Source organism: Ruditapes philippinarum, unplaced genomic scaffold (genome assembly GCF_026571515.1).
Source record: "Ruditapes philippinarum isolate M1 unplaced genomic scaffold, ASM2657151v2 ctg7248_1_1_1_1, whole genome shotgun sequence".
NCBI classification, from domain to species: Eukaryota; Metazoa; Mollusca; class Bivalvia; order Venerida; family Veneridae; genus Ruditapes; species Ruditapes philippinarum.
Window position 1 is genome coordinate 65704 of NW_026864179.1, and position 10092 is coordinate 75795.

At 30.3% G+C, this 10092-nt stretch overlaps 1 protein-coding gene across 2 annotated transcripts in view; it reads right to left on the minus strand.

Annotated features, from left to right (window-relative positions):
• Positions 1-9660, minus strand: part of LOC132724722 (uncharacterized) — a 56757-nt gene extending 47097 nt beyond the window's left edge. Inside the window, exon 1 of one of the 2 annotated variants that reach the window (XM_060709664.1) lies at positions 9571-9660. The gene's annotated coding sequence lies outside the window, so the exon portion shown is untranslated. Of the gene's footprint in view, positions 1-7543; positions 7735-9570 lie in introns of those variants that run through there. The other variant, XM_060709663.1, reaches the window with a different exon arrangement.
• Between the last annotated feature and the right edge of the window lie 432 nt (positions 9661-10092).

Here is a 10092-nt window from a genome sequence, read left to right on the forward strand (position 1 = left end):
CACTTAACATGTTACAATGCTTAACTCTTGATTTTACAGACTCATAAATGGATTTTACAATATCAAAAATCTTTCCTCGTAAGCCTAGTTGTATCAATTTGTACCACAGATTATCTCTAACAGTATAGTCAAATGCTTTACTAAAATCAACAAATAAAGTATAAAGTTGCTTTCATTGATTTAAAAAGTGTGACAATAATCCATTTAATACATAAATATTATCTACTGTACTCATCTTTGATCTAAACCCTGCTTGTGCTTCTATATAAACATTGTAATTTTCTGCCCAAAACTTTAGTCTGTTATTAATAATACGGGTGAAAAGTTTACCTAAACAGCTTAAAAGTGTAATACCACGATAATTCTCAACATTATTAATGCTCCCTTTTTATGTAAAGGTATTACATAACCCTCTGACCACCTAACCGGAAAATAACCAATATCATATATTTTATTAAATAACGAATACAAAACAGGTAATGAAATATCTTTACCTTGTACAAAAAATTCATTCAACAATAAATCAGGCCCGCTTGACCTATTATTCTTGAGCTCCTTTAAAGCTAAACTAATCTCCTCCGTAGTGATGATGGTATTCAATTCATTAAACATTATTTTAAATTCATTATTTTCATAACGCTCTACAAAATGTAAAATATCTTCGTCAAGTGAAAAAATCTATCATCTGGACTATTTACGGCTTTAAAATATTGGGCAAATGTAGATAACGGTATATTAGAATGATTTACACCAGAAGCTTCTTTTAACATTTTCCAATACAAACGTGCATTATTATATCTTACAGTTAACAGTTAATTTGTTTTTTCTTTATCAAAATTATATCTACATTTACGTAATACAGTTTTATACTCAGACCTGGCTTTTACCATGTTTACTCTATTAAAATCATTCTGACAATCACGATATTTGTTTAAACATTTATAAAATATATGCTGCTTTTCAAAACACTCACTATTAAACCATGGTTGATTTACATCATTTGTTACACATTTAGAGCCAGTGGCTGAAACCCTTTTGATAAAAGGAGAAGCAATATTATTAAACATGTTTTCTAAATTTTGCAAACAATTACTAATGTCGCCCTTTGTAGAGCTTAATAAGATATTATTTTCTAAATTATCAAGATTCTCAATATTTTCTTCTGTTGATAATAACTCAATATACTGATCTTTCAAATTTTCTTTCCATACATAGGTAAAATCAACACTATCATAATTCTGATTAAAATTATTATAATCATATATACTGTCAACATAATCAGTAGATTTATTGAACACAAAAGAAACAGTTATAAGACAGTGATCAGACACAATATTAGGATAATCAATATCAAATGTACCAATTTTCTCACATAAACTATTCTTACACAATAAATAGTCAACAACACTACACCCTCTATTATTTACAAATGTGTATTTACCAATATTATAATCTTCATCTTTCCGTCCATTCATTATTCTATAACCCGTTTGTTTACAAAAATCTAAAAGCAACCTGTCATTATTATTAACATGCCCTTTATCTTGTGAAAACCGATCTAGATTTCTATCTGTCTGATAATCGTCTTGTAAAATATCACTATTAAAAACATTATAAGTATCATGAATAACACAATCTGGGAGTACCGACGTTCGAGCATTGAAATCGCCAAAAATTGTATAAAAGCAGTCATCATTTAAACAATTTTCTACATAAGTAACTGAATAAATCAATCTGTCAAAAATGTTATCATCTATTGTGGATTGTCTACTACTATTGTCTGGTATTACATAACACAGACCAATATATATATCTTTATCTATTAAAAGTTTACTGGCCGAAATTTTTATCCATAATATATCATCTTGGGATGTAAAAAATAATGTATCATCAGAAACAAAATTTGATTTCACATAAATAATAATGCCACCAGAATTCCGTTTTGCTGTATTTCTAACAGATGTTCTATGTAAAACAAAATACTCAAAACCGTCGACCTGTAAATTAGAAAATAAATCTGTCCACGTTTCTGTAAAAAGAACAATGTCATTATTTTCAAACACATTTTTCACAAAATCTGAATTCAGTTTATTCGTCCGTTTACTTTGCAAACCATTAATATTCATATACGCACATCTAATAACGACCTCCTCCGCGGTGTCCTAGATATTGACTTGCTGCCCACGCTTAGGTAAAGTCCGTGCACTCTTGTCCGATGACCTATTTCTATTTTTAGCATTCGGGGAATACCTGTTTCTGCTTTGTGAAGCATTTCGCCTAAATGGACTAGATGAGTTATTTCGGCGAAATGAACGGTTTTTAGCACGAGAAACGTGTGTTTCACGATTATTGTTGGGACTGACAATGCGTTTAGGTCTAGTCTGATCACAGTGTGGTTGTTTTACGAGAGTTGTTTCATCGGGATATTGTGTAATATATATATGTAAGTGTCAGTTAATAATTACCTCAAGTTAGACTTCCACTCTTAGCCTGTGCAGTGTTTGAAATTTGCGTGCACAAAGTGTGTGATCTTTTTTCATCAAATTAAAGCTGCTTGTCTCCATTAAGACAAAAATACAAAAATAACAATTATATAAAATGAAGTATAGCAATCATTCCTATATAATATATATCAAAATACTTTTTTTTATAGTTTTATAGTATAAATATTTCAGATCTAGTAAGCTGCTAAAAGTATAACTTCATATCAAATAAATTGCCAAAAGATCTGTTTTAACTAACATGTAGGGGTGGTCCCTATACGTTTCCTTAGAAAATATTTCGGTATATGAAACAATGAAAATCACGTGCAGATATATAACATGCTTGTGTTAATGTCCTGTAATAAATGGTTGCTGTACATACGTAATTTGTGTACCAAATATTTCTAAACCTGTAATATATTTTATTGCATCATGACTTAAAGTAAATCAACCCCTGTTCGATAGTTCATTTCATAGGTTAGAGAAAAAAATTCTTACTTCGTTCATTAATATTGTACTGTGTTAAATGAATATATATCACTTTTTCATATTCATGTTCACATTCTATTAAAAATCGGTGGAAATAGAACATATGTTGAAAAGCAAAGATCGTCAGGTATCTGGAACACCTAATTATAAAATACGTAATAATTTCTTTACAATAATAAATTGTCTGTACAATGCACATTAAAAAGAGTTTCTTAAAAAGAAAAAAAGAAAAAAAAGATGGGCCATGAAGAGAGCGCCTCCCCGTGGTGTGGCCTGGATGCACTGAACAGATATCAGACGCGATATCAGTTGCAACTGAGCCCTCTCATCAATTCAGTCGGGTTTTCTTTAGTTTCAAAAACAGACATTATCTTAAATAATCACTATATGTGTATTATACATGTATTTTATATACATAATTTAAACGTCACAGCTGATTTCGGTAATGCTAAACACATAACGGGTTGTTTAGAACAAAGGGAAGTAACTCAATAATTACATTTCTGTTAATAACATCATTAAAATAAACTATTTTCAATTTCACTAATTTTCATCAAATAATGAAGAAATAATAGCAATATTTTGACTAGGTTGGTTTTACGAGTTGATTTCGGTAATGAAAAGTTGATTTCGGTAACTTTACCGAAATCAAGTTGATTTCGGTATCGTAACGTACCCCTAAATTAAAGAAGAATCACTACACAAAATATTTTCCTAAACTTTCTTAAAAAGAAAGGGTTAAATAAACAACTGGAAGAGACTCCTTGGGAACTATTAGTTAAGGCAATATTGTGCTGTTTCTTTATTATGAGAAAATAATAGCAGGTATATATCATTTTTTATCATCTAATTTTAATTGAATAAATTCCATTGAAGGTTGGGAGAAAGATAAATAGTTTTCCCATAACTACATTCAACAGAATTAATGTTCTTTAATGTTAGGTTGTATGGATGATGGCAAGATTGTAGCTATTTCATTTTACTTAATTTGTAAATATGTAAACACATGCATGTTTGAGTTATACAATATTCGCCGGTCTACTCCCAGTTTTACCCGAAAGCAGCACTCACACATCATCTAAATCATTATCTATATATTTATCGTTATTATTATAATTATTATTATTATAATTATTATTATTATTATAGAAACGGCACAAGCAAGTCTTTGTTAACATATCTGGCCCGCCTAGCACCGTCGAAAGCAATGTGGCAAAATGGATAAATACAGAATCCCTAAAGAAAGCCCAACACGACAAAATTGAAAATGTTGCAAGCTCGGTTTGATTGAGCCTTTTCATGGACGGTACTGGAAAATGCAAGTTACCGTCCACGCCCCCTCGCACCGGCTTAAGCAGAATTCAACATTTAAACATGATATAGTAAAAAAATTGAATTTTGAAAACAATGGGCGGAACTAAATAAAATGGAATTTTGAAAGGGGATCAGAGGTTATGAAGCCTGCATATCACAGATAAGACGTCAAAAGACAAAGTCTTTGTTAACATATCTTACCCTTCTAGCACAGTCTAAAGCAGCATATTCAGTCTTTGTTAACATATCTCACTTAAATAAATTGTTAACATAACCCCCCCCCCCCCCAAAAAAAAAAAAAAAAAAAAAATGAAAACATAGTGTCAAAACTTGAACACACATAACGGCTTAAGCATTTACTAACATAGTTGCATAAGCATATATTCATGATTTGTCATTAGGTCAGAATGCCTGATATTCTCTGCCTTAATTCTAGACACAAAAGATTTTAAGTTCCGGAAAAGTGATGGAACTATATCTTTTTCTAATGCATTGGTGTTATTTTATTCATGTACATTCAATACAATGTAAGGTTGGAAAAAATTTTGAATAAATTGTGCAATTTACATCTTGTTTGTCTTCTCTTTGCTGCTTAAACTACATGTACTTTTAAACGAGATTATCTCTTGTATGACACCAGTACATTTAAAGTAGAATCACCAATTTATTTGAAATTGATACCAAAACAGACCAAATTATCTTTATGTTAAGATTTGTTTATTTGTTTTAACATAGTATTGTGTCTCGTTGTAAAGCGTTTTATCAAGGTTTATCAGATACAACCACTATTTTTAATCAATTAATGATAACGACTGAGGTATGAAGCTCAAGTATGATAAATACATTTGAAGATGAAGATAAAGGTAACATATGAACAAGATGTCGGATGAATACATGATGTAAAATTTTCATTTTTCACAGTATGCAACTACCACGTAAACAAAGCAATGTATGCATTAATTTTATTTAATATCCCAACAGCCATTGTCATTGCAAGTATTATACATAGGAAAAGAACACAACCTGTTGATTGCCGAATTCAAAGAAGCAAATAGTTATTATATACACAAGCCGATCTGACATCATGTGAAGGACTTTTACTTTGCAATCGATTCGTATCAAGTACCTGTCCTTTTCTTTTAGGAGGAATTGATGGGGAAATATATAAGGGAGTATTTCATGATTATTAAAGAACAAAAACATATTCTATGCACCATGATTCCAGACATAAAAATTGACATATTACTTAACCCTTTGACATTTTTTGCAAACAAAAGGTCCCCAATGATTGTACAACTGCCTAAAATTGATCGTCACACGAAACCAGTAGTTCTGAATAAAGTGTCGGACGAACGCATAAATCGGGGCTTATCATTTCTGAATAAGTGATTGTCGGATTCTTAGAGCCGGTATTGTCCTCCCTTGTATATATTGCGTCACAAAAAAGCTAAAACCACATGCACGTGACTGTTCCCAGATTTATTGTCGTCGTCGAGGACTTGTTAAGCTTAATAAAAATATTTCTATCAGGGCTTTGTTGTTTTGAATCTGTGTTTTCTGCTTTTGTCACTGACCAAATTAAACTGGAATGTTACAAAAACTAGACCTAATATGACGTTAGAACTTTGCATAAAGTTGAAGTAACTTTACATGTTTGAAATGTTGCGACAGAGAATCACACAAAGGATAAGTAAAGAACGTTTTAGACGCATATGAATTGAATATTATTTTGGCATTATATTTAAACCTGTAATTGAAAACAAAATAAAATTAAAGTGATGTGTCAATATTTAGAAATAATAAATGTGTAAGCGTATGAGTATTGAAAACCCCTTTGAATAGGATAAAATTTCGATCCCACCATTTTGAATGGATATGAGATAATGTTTTAATGAAAACCAGATAAAGCTTAAATATAAACAAGATAAACGAGTTGAATTGATAAAAGTTTTCAAATGTTGTAGTTTATATATTTCATACAATAATAATTGGCGAGGATCGCCAGAATATAAGCAACTTATTTTGCCTCGCAAGACATAAAGGAAGATATAATAGTTATAGAATAAAGATATCAAGCTTGTTGGCAGTCTAAGTTGGCAGCTAAATAATGCTAATGTTTTACAAAAAAAAATCAGGTATTGGCAATCCATAAATCATTAATATTAATTTAGGATGATTTCGTTTGAAAAGAAACAAAGTTGTTTGAACATTAACCACTGCAGTGAAATCAGTTTAAATCATTATAATGACATCATGACATCATGATCAGATAAAGTAGGCTAAGTATGAATCAACATAGCAACCTAAGCATAAACATAAAGTCTGGAGCATGAGCTTACGCAGGAATCAACATAATGGCTAAAGCTAAAACCTATAAAACGGTTTAAGCATTTATTGGCATTAATATATACGAATTCATGGTTTGTCATAATCAGATCAGCATGCCTGTAATTGTGTGTATCAATGCCTATTTTTTTGAGTATGAAATCATGTATATTCAATAATATGAATATAAAAGTAAATGATTTAAATAATTGGTATATACATGATTGGGATTTTTTTTTATTTTTCAAACTGCTACTCAAGCATAAAAAGACTATGCATAACTAATATCCGGTAATATTCGGACAGACTGTGTAATTGAAAGTAGTATACGTAGGAAAATCAACATGTAGCACTGCCGAACATAAAATATAGAATGAATAAAAATAATAATGTCATCATGTGAAGGGCTTTTTCTTTCAATCTATTTATATCAAGTATCTGTCCCTAAATTTAAGGAGAAATTTATGGGAAAATTTACAAGGGAGTATTTTATGATAAGCCAGGAACAGCAACAGTTTCAATTTCCCTTAAAGTAAACCTTTACATTAAGTTTAACATCTTTAAACTTACGTCTTTCAGGAACAACCTTAATGTTCGTATATGATGTATAGGATTGAGTTCCGCTCTACCGAGGTTTTACTGTAATTAATTTCTCTACGTTTTGATATAATAATTATTCAATTACAACCTGCATGTTAAATGTATATAAACATGTTATTGTAGCATCGTTAAATCGTGTAGAAAATAATAAAAATCCTTTTTTTTTTCATTTCTGCATAGGTATAAAAACGCCCACTTTGGACCATTCCTACTTTCGTTTTCGACGAACACATTGTACGGCCATTTCAATATGATGTCAGTCAAGATAGGTAATGGTTTAAGAAGCTACATAATTTTCTAAAAATTATCATCCAATAAAAATCAATATTTACCTTAATTACTCATATATTTTCCGTAGAGTTTATATCATTGAATCCAGGACTTAACTCCGCCATTGCGGTATGGACACACAATTTTAAAGCGCATGCGTCATTATCACAAGATGAAATTGTTATCAATCACGTGAATACTGAATTGTTAGACGAAAATCAGGTCATGGCAAAAATTTACTAAATATTTGTTTACCTTATGATAAATTGATCTTACATAGACATGTCCTATTGACAAGATCGTCTTCCGTGCTAATGGTTATCCAGTACATATTGTTAAAATACTCGAGTTGACAATATCAGTAAAGGAATCATTCCCGATGGAAACGGAATTTAAAATATCAGTTCAATGTGGCATTCGAGATGAATTTTGAACAATAGTAGATCTAAAATAATATTAGTAATATCAATATTTCTCTGCGCTGACGACTTGCCAGATGAATCAATAAATTCCTTAAAGCAATATTGACTAACAAAAAAAAAGAGAAATATCCCGCTACATCCGTTACGCCTAACATAATATTAGGACAAATCAACATTAGATATCGGCGTTCATGGACCAAAGACCCCTTTCCCCTGACAACAGTTGGCGATACAGGGACAGAACAGACCAAATGGTGGAGAAAGGAGATAATTTAATTTTAATAATAGTGTGTTCATACTGAAAAAGAATAATTTTCCAATGACGCGACTATAGTGTAACGCTTACATTCCTCTGTATAGCGGAAATGATACCATGACACAATATTTGCATAAATGTATAATACTGTTTTTACGAACTCGCAAATACAGCACAGATATGTGCTTAATAATTTTATTCGAATCTTTGTCTTAATAAGAAGCAACAACTAACCGCAACATCGTTTTATCAGTATTTTTATTGCAGTTTATATTTGTTTATAGCCTTTAATGTTCTTCCTATTGGTGATGTTATATTACTGTCGTTGAATCTATCAAAATTAGAAAAGTAAAAGCCCCATATTTTTTCTGGTATTTTTTATAGTTTGCCTCGATAGATATGTTTCAGCCACATACAGTAATATAGCTATATTTTTTTGCAATTTTCGTAAAACTCTAAGTAAAAATATCCAAACGATGCTTATTTTGATATTGGTTCAATTTGAATACATGTTTTTCTGGTATCTCTTTCTAGTTTTGGCTTAAATCGTCTATTTTGAGTCTCTCATTTTAACCCCTTGTACATTATTTTTCTGTCAACCATGGCCTTTATGCCTACGTCCATAACTAGTTAACAAATTTGAATTAAAATAGAGTAAATTTTACTCAATATGTACGTACATGTCAACCAGCACAATTTACGTTAAATCATTATTTCTATTTCCCGATTAAATGTTTGGAATGTTGCTACGTAAGATCATACACAGGATATAAAAATAACTATTTTTACAAATCTTAAAAATAATCAAATATTGATTCGGCATTAAATTTTAACGTTAACGTTCTAATAAACAATACAAATAACTGCCATCCGATTTGACATCAACAAAGCCCTTTTACTTTGCAATCTATTTATATCAAGTAAGTGGCATTGAGTTGAAAGAGAAATTTATAGACGAATGTATTAAGATTGTTAATAAAAAACAAGGATAAAGGGCAGTTTTAATTTTCCCCAGTTAACTTTTATAACTGTAACATTTTTCAAGAACAACCTAAATATTTGTATTTAAATGGGCTTTGCTCTTCCGGGGTTGGACCATACTTAATTTCTCTTCGTATTTTTATATGAAAATAATTTAATTTCAACATGCAAAAAATCTATAGAATTTAAAACTATGCTATTGTAGCAATGTTAACTACCTGTAGAAAATTTGAAATCAAAATACGAGCTTTTATTTTCCAATCTGTATTGTTCTACAGGCTAGAAAACGCCCACTTTGGCCCTCTCCTACTTTCGTTTTCGGTAAAACAGATTTTACGAACATTTTAATATGTTATCCATCAATATAACTTAACAAGCTACATTATAAGATAAAAGAAATCATCACATAAAATAAATAAATTATATTTACCGTAAATATCTCACATACTGTCCGTAAAATTTATAACATTAAATCCAGGACTTAACTCCGCCATTGCGATATTAAAACACAATTTGACAGCGCATGCGCTATTATCACAAGATGACTATGTTATCTATCACGTGAATAATAAATTGTAAAATGAAAATCAGGTCATGATAAAATATACTAGATAATTGTCCTCTTTTTAAATTATTGTTATGATAAAATGTTAAATTTCTTTGTTAATATATGTTATGGCTGAATGCTTAAGTAAATCAAATTATCTAATAATGTCCTGACATGGAGTTAAAACTAAAACTTATTGACTAAATCGTCTACCGTCGCACTGGAAATCAAGAGAAAAATCTGGGAAAAAAACAACAACAATGGATATGAAATTAAGAACACAAGTACATATCGAATTTCCATTGAAAAAAACAAAACAAAAAAAAAACTGTAGATTCGGATGGAATTTCAGTACATCTATAAAATAAACACTAGAACAGTGTAATATTTTTATAGCCGACCTGA